A 14,539-nucleotide genomic window follows, 5' to 3' on the forward strand; every position below is an offset into this window, starting at 1 on the left:
CAGAAAATCAAATCAGATTTATATAAAGCTCCCATATATATCTTTCATCCGATATGGTCTTTTAAGACTATAGAAGACGCAATTTTGGTCCAATCTTTACCAAATTTGGCATGAAGTGTTTTTTTTTAACGTCCTAGTATGTGTTCAAAATTTTATCAGAATCGGATCAGATTTATATACAGCTCCCATATAAATCTTTCATCCGATATGTTATTTTAAAGCTGTGGTAGCCACAATTTTGGTCCCATCCTTACAAAATTTTGCAGGAGATGTTTTATTTGACGTCACACTGCATGCTCAAAATGCCATCAAAATCGAACCAGATTTAGGTAAAGTTCGCATATATATCTGTTAATCGATTCGAATTTTAAGGCTGTAGTAGCTACAATTTTGGTCTGATCTCTACTAAATTTTTTTGAGATGTTTTAATTGACCAATTAAAATTTAAATACGTGTGCAAAATTTTATCACAATCGAATCAGATTTAGATAAAACTCCCATATATATCTTTTATGTGTTTCGACATTTAAGGCTATAGAAATCATAATTTTCGTAGCATCGCAAGAAAATCGTAGAAGTTTCTATTCGATATTTCAATAGGCATGCAAAATTAAAGTCTGACTAGATTTGGATATATGTGTTTTATAGTAAACGTATTACTTAGAGTCGTTTATTCGATATGTCAATATTTCAATATTAAAGACTTACTAGATATGGAGATAAGTTTTATATATTAAAAATAGCACGTATACTAGGTGGTGTAGGGTATTATATAGTCGGCGCCGACCGACTTTTGCCTTTCCTTACTGGTTTTTTCGCAAGATTTTTTTTCGGTTTATTTTAATTTTTATTTTTTTTCTGGCATCACTTTAACACTTGCATGAGGAGATATTTACGTTTACATTGCCCAGAGCTAAGATGGAAATTTGTGGTTCCCAAACGAGGGCAATAATATTCTGAGCAATTTGTTTATGACTCGGTACTTACACGACGCCCCAACTCACTCTACTCTACTCTACTCTACTCTACTCTACTCTACTCTACTCTACTCTACTCTACTCTACTCTACTCTACTCTACTCTACTCTACTCTACTCTACTCTACTCTACTCTACTCTACTCTACTCTACTCTACTCTACTCTACTCTACTCTACTCTACTCTACTCTACTCTACTCTACTCTACTCTACTCTACTCTACTCTACTCTACTCTACTCTACTCTACTCTACTCTACTCTACTCTACTCTACTCTACTCTACTCTACTCTACTCTACTCTACTCTACTCTACTCTACTCTACTCTACTCTACTCTACTCTACTCTACTCTACTCTACTCTACTCTACTCTACTCTACTCTACTCTACTCTACTCTACTCTACTCTACTCTACTCTACTCTACTCTACTCTACTCTACTCTACTCTACTCTACTCTACTCTACTCTACTCTACTCTACTCTACTCTACTCTACTCTACTCTACTCTACTCTACTCTACTCTACTCTACTCTACTCTACTCTACTCTACTCTACTCTACTCTACTCTACTCTACTCTACTCTACTCTACTCTACTCTACTCTACTCTACTCTACTCTACTCTACTCTACTCTACTCTACTCTACTCTACTCTACTCTACTCTACTCTACTCTACTCTACTCTACTCTACTCTACTCTACTCTACTCTACTCTACTCTACTCTACTCTACTCTACTCTACTCTACTCTACTCTACTCTACTCTACTCTACTCTACTCTACTCTACTCTACTCTACTCTACTCTACTCTACTCTACTCTACTCTACTCTACTCTACTCTACTCTACTCTACTCTACTCTACTCTACTCTACTCTACTCTACTCTTCTCTGTATTGAATTGAACAACACTTCGGCAAAAGATTCCTTTTTTTTATTTTCGGTTGATCTCAAGATCTCTTCTGCTTTGAGAACCTCTGCTTTATTGCTCTTATGTTTTTATTTCCAAGCTTGCCTCACAATACACTAACCCGTCCTTTGAATTTCATTCCTTAAGCGGTACTTGCACTACTATCGTGGCCATCGTATTGATGTCACACGCACATTGGATGTGGGCATTGCGGTAGGCACAAACTAGGAACACACTTTAGAACTCCAAAAGAGCACTTCAACGAGAATGCATACAGATCGAGCAACGGCAGACGATGAACAACAGCAGAAAAAGAAAAAAAACAAGTAAAAGCGTGCTAAGTTCGGCCGGGCCGAATCTTATATACCCTCCACCATGGATCGCATTTGTCGAGTTCTTTTCCCGGCATCTCTTCTTAGGCAAAAAAAAGGATGTAAGAAAAGATTTGCTCTGCTGTTAGAGCGATATCAAGATATGGTCCGGTTTGGACCACAATTAAATTATGTGTTGGAGACCTGTGGAAAAAGTCAGCCAATTCGAATAAGAATTGCGCTCTTTGTGGGCTCAAGAAGTAAAATAGAGAGATCGATTTATATGGGAGCTGTATCGGCCTATAGACCGATTCAGACCATAATAAACACGTATATTAATGGTCATGGGAGAATCCGTCGTAAAAAATTTCAGGCAAATCGGATAATAATTGCGACCTCTAGAGGCTCAAGAAGTCAATATCCCAGATCGGTTTATATGGCAGCTATATCAGGTTATGGACCGATTTGAACCATACTTGGCAAAGTTGTTGGATATAACAACAGAACACGTCGTGCAAAATTTCATTTCAATCGGATAAGAATTGCGCCCTCTAGAGGCTCAAGAAGTCAAGACCCAAGATCGGTTTATATGGCAGCTATATCAGGTTATGAACCGATTTGAACTATATTTGGCACAGTTGTTGGATATCACAGCAAAACACGTCGTGCAAAATTTCATTCCAATCGGATAAGAATTGCGCACTCTAGAGGCTCAAGAAGTCAAGACCCAAGATCGGTTTATATGGCAGCTATATCAAAACATGGACCGATATGGCCCATTTACAATACCAACCGACCTACACTAATAAGAAGTATTTGTGCAAAATTTCAAGCGGCTAGCATTACTCCTTCGGAAGTTAGCGTGCTTTCGACAGACAGACGGACGGACGGACGGACGGACGGACGGACGGACGGACGGACGGACGGACGGACGGACGGACGGACGGACAGACGGACGGACATGGCTAGATCGACATAAAATGTCACGACGATCAAGAATATATATACTTTATGGGGTCTCAGACGAATATTTCGAGTAGTTACAAACAGAATGACGAAATTAGTATACCCCCCATCTTATGGTGGAGGGTATAAAAATAATACAGCAGCAATTGAAAAGCAGAAAAACGGCACAAATTATATATTTTTATAGGTCGAACATGAAACATTTGTGCGAGTAACTGCAGCTTTAATGCCGTTTAATCTTAAGGGGAGGAGGTGGAGAGTGGGCAACGTTTGACTTTTGTAGTCAACCATCTTTGCAAAAACGGGTAAATTGTAATTCCAGCATAAGTCACACACGCTGATAAATCCATAAAACATAAAGTACAGGCAAGTACAGAGTAGTGTTGTCAATAAATGGAGCAATCGGTTATTGGTATGAGAGATATCAAGCCAAGCATCTGGTGGTGAGATTAGTAGGTAGCGGAGGTCTGAAATAAGACTACAATAGCGATAGACCAAAGCCTAGTGTGGAAATCAAACTCATGACCTCCGTACTGATAATCACTACAAACTAAACTACCGGTGCGGTTACTGCTTAATAAAGCTAATCTTGGAATATTTTTCGGACAAGCTAAGAGGAATAGAATAGATGTCGGAATAGATTCCAAATAGAAAATCGTCTCTAAATCAATCCCGAAATTATTGATTAATCTCTCCTAAATAAAGGGTGATTTTTTTGAGGTTAGGATTTTCATGCATTAGTATTTGACAGATCACGTGGGATTTCAGACATGGTGTCAAAGAGAAAGATGCTCAGTATGCTTTGACATTTCATCATGAATAGACTTACTAACGAGCAACGCTTGCAAATCATTGAATTTTATTACCAAAATCAGTGTTCGGTTCGAAATGTGTTCATTCACCGTAACGTTGCGTCCAACAGCATCTTTGAAAAAATACGGTCCAATGATTCCACCAGCGTACAAACCACACCAAACAGTGCATTTTTCGGGATGCATGGGCAGTTCTTGAACGGCTTCTGGTTGCTCTTCACTCCAAATGTGGCAATTTTGCTTATTTACGTAGCCATTCAACCAGAAATGAGCCTCATCGCTGAACAAAATTTGTCAAAATTTGAACACATTTCGAACCGAACACTGATTTTGGTAATAAAATTCAATGATTTGCAAGCGTTGCTCGTTAGTAAGTCTATTCATGATGAAATGTCAAAGCATTCTGAGCATCTTTCTCTTTGACACCATGTCTGAAATCCCACGTGATCTGTCAAATACTAATGCATGAAAATCCTAACCTCAAAAAAATCACCCTTTACTTTTTGGGTCTTAGACGAATATTTCGAGGTGTTATAAACGGAATTACTAGATAAGTATACCCACCTCCTAGGTCTATGTAAAAACAAAAAAATACAACAGGTCGCAGAAATGAAGTTCCGCAATAGAACCATAGAGATCAGCAACAGTTTCAACTATCTACACCGAAAGAAATATTGATACCGTATGGTATCAACGAAATTGATAGTGCAGTAATGTCGTGAATTAATATCAACACAATACCATGAGGTATTGTTTTGGTATTAATTTCAGATCGAGAAAGACAATGAAGGAGATCAGGGAGAAACATCTTTCAAAAGTAATAGAACATAATAATATCCGATAGCATGGACTGATTGTGTTGGCCAATTATGGGAAAGCGCAAATATTGGCCGGGCCTTACTTCTATTTTGGATAGGAAAGATTTGATAAATAAATTAAGTTTTTCGTTGCCGTTCATTTTCTTTACAAACTTGAAAATATTTAGACAAGACAAAATATGTGTCTATTCATAGAACATTTTTCTGCGATTCCGGTAAAGTGGAAACTGCGAAATATATATATTTGGTCGAAAGATCGAGCAGATCGCTTAAGTCTGCATCTCCTAGAGCCAAACCAAGAGGCAAACAGCGGCCGCTATTGTGGATCCCATAGCTAGTTGGTCTCAGGAAGGGTTGAAGAAGTCACTTCAATGCAACATCCCTATTGTCTTAAGTTTTCTTCTAAGTAAAGGGTGATTTTTTAGCTATTATCTTTTTGGCAACACTGGTTTAAACAACTCACACACATTTGGTGTTTTGTTTCACTGGTAAACATCTTCAGTTTGGTCTATAATTTAACCATGAATCGTCTTACAAGCGAATAACGCTTGCAAATTATTGAACTTTATTATCAAAATGCGTGCTCTGTTAAGAAAGTTCATTGTGTTCAGCGACAAAGCTCAAAATAGGCAGAATTGTCGATTTTGGAGCGAAGATCAGGCAGAAACATTGCAAGAGCTACCAATGCATCCAGAAAGGTCACAGTTTGGTAAGGTTTATGGGGTGGTGGCATCATTGGACCATGTTTCTTCAAATATGATGCGAATCGTAACGTTATGGTGAGCGCTATCGTAAGATGATATCCAATTTTTTTTCTGCCCAAAATGTAAGAGTTTGACTTGCATGACATGTGGTTTCAACAAGACGGTGCCACATGCCACACAGCACGCGTAAGAAGGATTGCGATGTTTTATATTTCCAAGTTAAAGTCTACACTTACTGTGATTTTTCCTACTTATCAAACTTTTTATGTCAGGCAGTCTTGTAAGGTGACCCAGTCTCATGAAGCGACTCAGACGCAATAAGCAACTCAGTTTTACAAGGCGCCTCATTCTTTTAAAGTTTCTTAGCATATCTAAAGAGGCTTAGTTTTGTTAAACAATTCGGCCTGATGAGGCAACTTAACCTTCCAACGCGACCCAGTCTCAGTGCCCTAAGCGAATCAATGTCCTTAAGCGACTTAATATTTTAAACTGACTCCTGTATCCTGAAGCTAGTGAGTGCCCTTAAATGACTCAGTCTCTTAAAGCTACAACATCCGATACAGAGACAAGTCTTTTTAAGCGGTTCAGTTTGATTAAGCAAATAAGTCTTATTTAGTGTTACTTAAGCCACATAGTATCCCCTGTGTCACCTAAAGCAATTTAGCCTGTTAACAGACTTAGTCTCTTTAAGCGAATCTGCGTCCTTAAGCGTCTCTGTCTCTAAAAGCGACTTCGTTGCTTAAAGCGACTCAGTTTCCTAAACCTACTAAGCTTCCGTAAGCGACATAGTCTTCTGAAGCGACTCAGCATATGAGTTACCTTAAGCGACACAGTCTCCTGAAATGCCTGAAAGGAATCTGCGATTCAATCACCTAAAACGACCCAATCTCGTAAAGCAACTAAGACTGTAGAAGCTACTAAGACACTTGGACAATTCTGTCCTTAAATCATGATTTTTTATACCCACAACCGTATTCATTTTGTCAATCCATATGCAACACATCGAAATATTGATCGTCGTAAAAATCTAAGACGATCTAGGCACGTCCGTCTGCTTGTTGAAATTACGCTACAGTCTTTAAAAATAGAGATATTGAGATGAAACTTTGCACAGATTAGCCATGTCCGTCCGTCCGCCTTTCGAAATCACTATAGCGATCGAACGCGTATAGCTAACCGACTTCTAACAACTGCGCCAAGTACGTTACAAATCGTACCTGATATAGCTCCTATATAAACCGATCTCCCGATTGGACTTCTTGAGCCCCTGGAAGCCACATTTTTTTGACCGATTTGTAATGACTTCCAACTACTTAACCAAGTAAAGTTCAAATCGGTCTATAACCTGGTATAGCCCCCATATAAACCGATCTCGTGATTTGACTTCTTGAGTCCTTACAAGCCCCAATTTATTTCGATTTGGCTGAAATTTTGCAAATAGTGTTCTGTTATGACTTCCAACAACTGTGCTAAGAACGTTTTTTGTTCGATTTGCCTGAAATTTTGCATGCAGTGTTCTTTTAAGTACTTTCCAATGAGCCTATAACCTGATATAGCTCCCATATAAACCGTTCTCTCGATTATCCTTGTTCGGTTCCCAAAATTTATAATTTTTGCTGGTTTGACAAAAGTTTCGTTTGTAGAATAAAATTATGCCCTTCAACTAAATTTAGTTGGTATACGTTTTTAGCAGAATTCATGGTGGTGGGTTCCCATGCTTTTACTTGTTAGCGCACAATCGCTATGGTCTTTCACTCTTCTCATTTTCTTTAGCTATCTCTAACTCTAACACACTTACTAATATAATTTCAATAAACCCATATTGTAACGTTAACTTAAAATCCTCTACCTTTTGTGGGTTTTTCTGCGCTCATCAGCAGGGTCTCGCAATTTGCCTGGGCGACTCTGTCATCATCCACCTTCTACATTCATTCGGTCTTGCCTATTTAAATTGTAAGATTTCCCCCATACCTCTTTAAACCTTAAAGCTACTCAGTCTTTTAAAGGCGCTTTAGCCTCCTAAAACGAATCAGTCTCTTTCAGCGACTCAGTTTGCTAAAGCGACGTAGTTTCCTAAAGCGACTCGGTTACCAAAATAGACTGTCTCCACAAACAATGCAGCCTCTCATAACTACTGAGCTTCCCAAAGGCACTTAGAGTCCAAAAGCAATGCAACTATGTCTCTCAAAGCGGGATCAGTCTCCCAAAGCGTTTTTGTCTCCCAAAGCGATTCTGTGCATTAAAGCGGCTCAACCTTCAAAAGCTATTTAGTCTCCTCGAGAGAAATTTAGTCACGTATAGCGACTATGTCTCCAAAAACTACCAGTCTCTTTACAAGCAGTCTGTTAAGACATCTAGTCTCCATGAGTGAATCTGTATCCAAGAGTGACTCTGTCTCGGTCTGTTAAGACATCTAGTCTTCTTAAGTGAATCTGTATCCAAGAGTGACTCTGTCTCCTAAGAGGACGGATTCGCTTAAAGCTATTCAGACTTTTAAAGCGATTCAGTTTCTTTAAGCAGTCGTTACCTAAAACGGCTCAGTCTTTAAAAGCGACTGAGTGTTTTTAAGAGACTCAGTTTGCTAAAGAGACTCCATCTGCTAAAGATGCTTGCTCTAATACCATCCCATATCGTCTGCCAAAAGCGATTCACTTAAGTGACCCAGTCTTCTCAAACTGTTCAGTTTTCTCCTCAGTCAGAAAAGGTTTCGTCAATGAGACTAACTGCAAAGGCGTCTAAGGTGACAGATATGCAATCTTGTAAAAATACCAATTCATGAAAATGCTCTTAGGACTCGAAGCTAGTGAAAAGAAACGGAGCCTTGCAGTATGGTCAAGTCATTCAAAGTTGCAGAATACTCCAATGGGATAATGTTGAACACAGAATTCGAGTCGTCTAAACCAAAAGAGGATCAATTCGAGGTAAAACCCCAAGTCTATCAAAGAGACTGAGCAATCTAAAGTGTCCGCGTCGCTTAAAGTGGACGAGACTGCTAAAGTTACAGCGACATTGACACATTGAGTAGTCTAAAGATACCGAGCTGCCTAAACAGACTTCCAAGACTTTATAAGACCAAGTCTTGGAAAGTCACCGGTTCGTGGAAAGACAACATGTCGTTCAAGTTCACAGACACAGGTTAGTCCAAGAGACCCAAATTGTATTAGGGACCTCGAGTCGTCTTAAGAGACGAAATTATCTGTATTCTGAAGAATTCGTATCGTCTATGATATAGAGTCGACAAGATTTAATGGGGAAAATATTGGGTTGCCCAAAAAGTAATTGCGGATTTTTTATATGGTCGGCGTTGACAAATTTTTTCACAGCTTGTGACTCTGTAATTGCATTCTCTCTTCTGTCAGTTATCAGCTGTTACTTTTAGCTTGCTTTAGAAAAAAAGTGTAAAAAAAGTATATTTGATTAAAGTTCATTCTAAGTTTTATTAAAAATGCATTTACTTTCTTTTAAAAAATCCGCAATTACTTTTTGGGCAACCCAATATAACAAACCGGTCGAAGACATCTCCCAAGAACCAAGAGAACTACTCGTCTAGGTTAGCTAGGTTGAAGGGACTGAGTAATCCTTGAACATTTAGTGATCGAAAAAGCCGAGTCAAAAAGACTGAAGATACCGAGCAGCTACCAAGTCGTCTAAAAATATCAATTCATTTATAAGACCGAAATGTCTTAAAACAAGTAAAAAGGCGTTAAGTTCGGCCGGGCCGAACTTTGGATACCCACCACCTCGGGTATATATTTAACCACCTTTCATCAAAATTCGGTGAAAATTTCATACTTTATGTCCCATATCAGTTATATCAAAATATGTTCCGATTTGGACCAAATATTATTAAGTACACTAGCTATATCTAAAAATAAACCGATCTGAACTATATACGACACGGATGTCGAAAAGCCTAACATAAGTCACTGTGTCAAATTTCAGTGAAATCGGATTATAAATGCGCCTTTTAGGGGGCCAAGACTTTAAATCGAGATACCGGTCCACATGGCAGCTATACCCAAATCTGGACCGATTTTGGACAAGTTGCATAAAAATGTCGAAGAGCCTAACACAAAGCACTATCCAAAATTTCGGCGAAATCGGACAATAAATGCCTCTTTTATGGGCCAAAAACCCTTAATCGAGAGATCGGTCAATATGGCAGCTATGTTCAAATCTGGACCGATCTGAGCCAAATTGAAGAAGGACGTCGAAGAGCATAACCAAACTCACTATCTCAAATTTCAGCGACATCGGACAATAAATGCGTCTTTTATGGCACCAAAACCTAAAACCTAGATATCGGTCTATATGGCAGCTATATCCACATCTGGACCGATCTGTGCGATGTTGCAGAAGTATGTCAAGGGGCTTAACGCTACTCACTGTCCCGAATTTCAGCAAAATCGGACAATAACTGTGGCTTTTATGGGCCTAACACCATAAATCAAAAAATCGGTCTATATGGAAGCTATATCCAAATCCAAACCGATCTGGACCAAATTGAAGAAAGATGTCCAAGGGCCTTAGACAACTCACTGTTCCAAATTTCAGCAAAATCGGATAATAAATGTGGCTTTTATGGGTTTAAGACCCTAAATCGGAGGATCGGTCTATATGGCAGCTATATCCAAATCTGAACCGATCTGAACCAAACTGAAGAAAGATGTCGAAGATCCTAACACAACTCACTGTCCCGAATTTCAGCAAAATCGGACAATAAATGTGGCTTTTATGGGCCTAAGACCATAAATCAGAGGATCGGTATATATGGCAGCTATATCAAAATCTGAACCGATCTGGACCAAATTGAAGAAAGATGTCCAAGGGCCTAACACAACTCACTGTCCCGAATTTCAACAAAATCGGATAATAAATGTGTCTTTTATAGGTCTAAGACCCCAAATCGGAGGATCGCTCTATATGGCAGCTATATCCAAATCTGAACCAATCTGAGTCATATTGACGGAGGATGTTGAAGGGCTTAAGACAACTCACTGTCCCAAATTTCAGCAAAATCGGATAATAAATGTGGCTTTTATGGGTCTAAGACCCCAAATCGGAGGATCGGTCTATATGGCAGCTATATCCAAATCTGGACCGATCTGATCCAAATTGACGGAGGATGTCGAAGGGCCTAACACAACTCACTGTTCCAAATTTCAGCAAAATCGGATAATAAATGTGGCTTTTATTGGCCTAAGACCCTAAATCGGCGGATCGGTCTATATGGGGGCTATATCAAGATATAGTCCGATATAGCCCATCTTCGAACTTAACCTGTTTATGGACAAAAAAAGAATCTGTGCAAAATTTCAGCTCAATATCTCTACTTTTAAAGACTATAGCGTGATTTCAACAGACAGACGGACAGACGGACAGACATGTCTAGATCGTCTTAGATTTTTACGCTGATCAAGAATATATATACTTTGTAGGGTCGGAAATGGATATTTCGATGTGTTGCATTTTTATACCCACCACTTATCCTTCGATGGTGGGTATAAAAATGGAAATTTATAAAAATCTCTGGTCCAAAAAAATTTAATGACCTATTCGCTCTGACAATACAAACTCACCTCAAATAACACTAATGTGCCAATTCCTAAAAGTGTTATTCGCTCTTCCTCCACACACAACATCCAGAAATTATTTGGGTTGAAAGTCTGGTTTTTGTCAACCCATTTTGTGGCAGCGTACGAGTACTCTTAGTGAATATTGTGTCAATAAATTAGTTCATTAGCCAATACATGTTCTCTTTTCATTTACTTGTCATGTTGCAATTTTTTGTTTGCTTGGTTTGTGTTTGTCTTCCTTTGCAATTATTAACATTGAAAAGTAAAGCCAAACAGAAACATATTTTTGCGTTTTATGTTAGCGCTTTGAAATTGTGGCGGTCAATTACTTTTGGCGTCACTGACGAATGGGTTTGAGCGTTTTTAAGCGTATCTCCATCGAGCCTTAGTTGAAGGCAACTAGATGGATGGACGGATGAATGGATGGATGGGTGAACGCTTTAACATTTCGATTTAAAGCCAGAAGGAACTGATGATGAAGACAATGATGGTTATGACAGTGGAGGATAACTGCCGCATGGACTTTAGTCGCACAGTGTTTGCAGAGGTGAAGGTGAGAAATTGTCTTTAAAAATACAAAATAAAAACTTGACTGAATCGCCTTTCACAAAAACTAAAACAGTCTCTAGAATGTGGGTCATCATTGTCAGTCATTGGTGGCAGACTGGCGATAAAGTTACATAGTAAGTCTTAAGATGAAGTAAGAATAAAGCGAAGAAACACACCAGAACCCTACCCATGTAGACCCAAACCGAAAGGAAAGTTGAAGGATTTATCACAGAATGACATATACACTACTATTCTAACCAGGGCTGCGGAGTCGAGCTATTTTGCCCGAGATCATTTTCTCCACTCCGATTCCGGATAAAGTAGTAAAAATTCTAAAATTTTTTTAAAATGTAAAGAATAATTGTTTTTTATACCCACCACCGACGGATGGGGGTATATTCATTTTGTCATTCCATTTGCAACACATCGAAATATCCATTTCCGACCCTATAAAGTATATATATTCTTGATCAGCGTAAAAATCTAAGACGATCTAGCCATGTCCGTCTGTCTGTCTGTTGAAATCACGCTACAGTCTTCAAAAATAGAGATATTGAGCTGAAACTTTGCACAGATTCTTTTTTTGTTCATAAGCAGGTTAAGTTCGAAGATGGGCTATATCGGACTATATCTTGATATAGCCCCCATATAGACCGATCCGCCGATTTAGGGTCTTAGGCCCATAAAAGCCACATTTATTATCCGATTTTGCTGAAATTTAGGACAGTGAGTTGTCCTAGGCCCTTCGACGTCCTCCGTCAATTTGGCTCAGATCGGTTCTGATTTGGATATAGCTGCCATATAGGCCGATCCTCCGTTTTAGGGTCTTAGGCCCATAACAGCCGCATTTATTATCCGATTTTGCTGAACTTTGGGACAGTACGTTGTCTTAGGCGCTTCGACATCCTCCGTCAATATGGCTCAGATCGGTTCAAATTTGGATATAGCTGCCATATAGACCGATCCTCCGATTTATGGTCTTAGGCCCATAAAAGCCACATTTATTATCCGATTTTGCTGAAATTTGGGACAGTGAGTTTTGTTAGGCCCTTCAACATCCTCCGTCAATTTGGCCCAGATCGGTCCAGATTTAGATATAGCTGCCATATAGACCGATCTCTCGGTTTTAGGTTTTGGGGCCATAAAAAGCGCATTTGTTGTCCGATGATGCCGAAATTTGGGACAAAGAGCTAAGATAAGCCTCTCCGCATATTTCTGCAATTTGGTCTAGATCGATCAAGATTTGCATATAGCTGCCATATAGACCGCTTTTTTAATCCGATTGCACTGAAATTTGACACATTGATTTATGTTAGTCTTTTCGACATCCGTGTCGTATATAGTTCAGATCGTTTTATTTTGTTATATACAATTGAACAATGACTATTATATTATTACTATTTGGTCCAAATCGTAACATATATTGATATAGCTGCTATGGGGCATAAGGTATGAGTTGTGCACCGGATTTTGACGAAAGGTGGTTTACATATATATCCGAGGTGGTGGGTATCCAAAGTTCGGCCCGGCTGAACTTAACACCTTTTTACTTGTTTTATAGTAGACTGTTGTATTCAATTTTGCTGCTTCTAAATACAAGCTCGAGGTCTTTTTGTTTTTTTTTTATTTAAATTATTGCAGAAAAATTATATTAAATTATAGTCTCAAGGAAAAACTTCATTAGAATTTTGTGCTAAGAAAAAAATTTCATTCAAATTTTGTTCTTAGGAAAAATCTCATTAAATTTTTTTCTTTAAAGAAAATTGAATTAAATTTTTTTATTTAGAAAAATTTGAAAAAAAAAATATCAATAAAATTTCTCTAAAAATGTCTTTGTATGTATTAAATGTATTAAAAAATGTCCTAGAAATTTTGTGTTGAGAAAATTTTTGGTTAAAAATTTTCTTCAAAAAGATTTAATTTAAAAATGCATTAGAGAAAATTGCACCAAAATTTTGTTAAAAAAAATTGCACTAAAATTTTGCTGTGTTTGGATGAATTTTAATAAAATCTTGAATATATGTAGAACTAGCTGGACTGGGCCCGCTTCGCTGCGCTTTCTTTTACTTTATATGGAACAAAAATTGCCTTGGAATATTTATTTTCGACAATTTAAGAGTTTTTAGTGAAATACCATGCTACGAAAATTGTATATCGCTTGAAAAAGAGTTTAACAATATAAGTGCCTTTATCTGAATCCCATATGATCTTGTTGGTCTACGAATTTAAGATTGGGTGTATGGTGTACTCCATTATTAAAATACTTTATTTCAGTTCGATATTCTCATGATGTGTGATTTTGGGGTCTTTTCGGGGGTGAGGTGGTCCCCCAGACACTTGGCCCTTAAAAAATATCAGCATATTGCCATTAGGGGTAGACCCCCAGAAAATTGGTCCCGAAAGTGGGGGTCAATTCTTGCTCTACCCCCCAATTCCCCATATTGATTTAGGGGTGTTTTGGGGAGTGGGTTGGTCCCCCAAACACTAAGCACTGAAAATATATCAGCAACGTGCTCTATTTTCATATATTTCCATATTGCCATCGGCCTTAAAATTGGATATTAAATTCGTTTTCTTATCTCAAATACCATTCACTTAAACCCCTTATTGAAAAAGCCAGCAAATATTAAAAAATTCGAGCTCCACTGTCTTCAAGACCCAAATTGTCTTGGTGAGCAAATACGTGCTACTTTGTTGTTGTTTTGGTGGTGGGTCCCCTAGACAGTTGGTGCCGATTGTTGATGTCAGATTCATGTCAGATACCATTCATTTGAGTTCCATTTTTCCTTAGTCGGTAAATATGACCGGTTTGGGGGATGGGGCGGCCACTCAGTGACATGGTTTTGAAAACATATATCAGATTCGTGTTCAACTCTAAAAAAACGTCTAATTTGAGCCTCATACTGCAATGGTCAGCAAATACT

The sequence above is a fragment of the Stomoxys calcitrans genome, chromosome 1, assembly GCF_963082655.1.
Source record: "Stomoxys calcitrans chromosome 1, idStoCalc2.1, whole genome shotgun sequence".
In the NCBI taxonomy this organism is placed as follows: Eukaryota; Metazoa; Arthropoda; class Insecta; order Diptera; family Muscidae; genus Stomoxys; species Stomoxys calcitrans.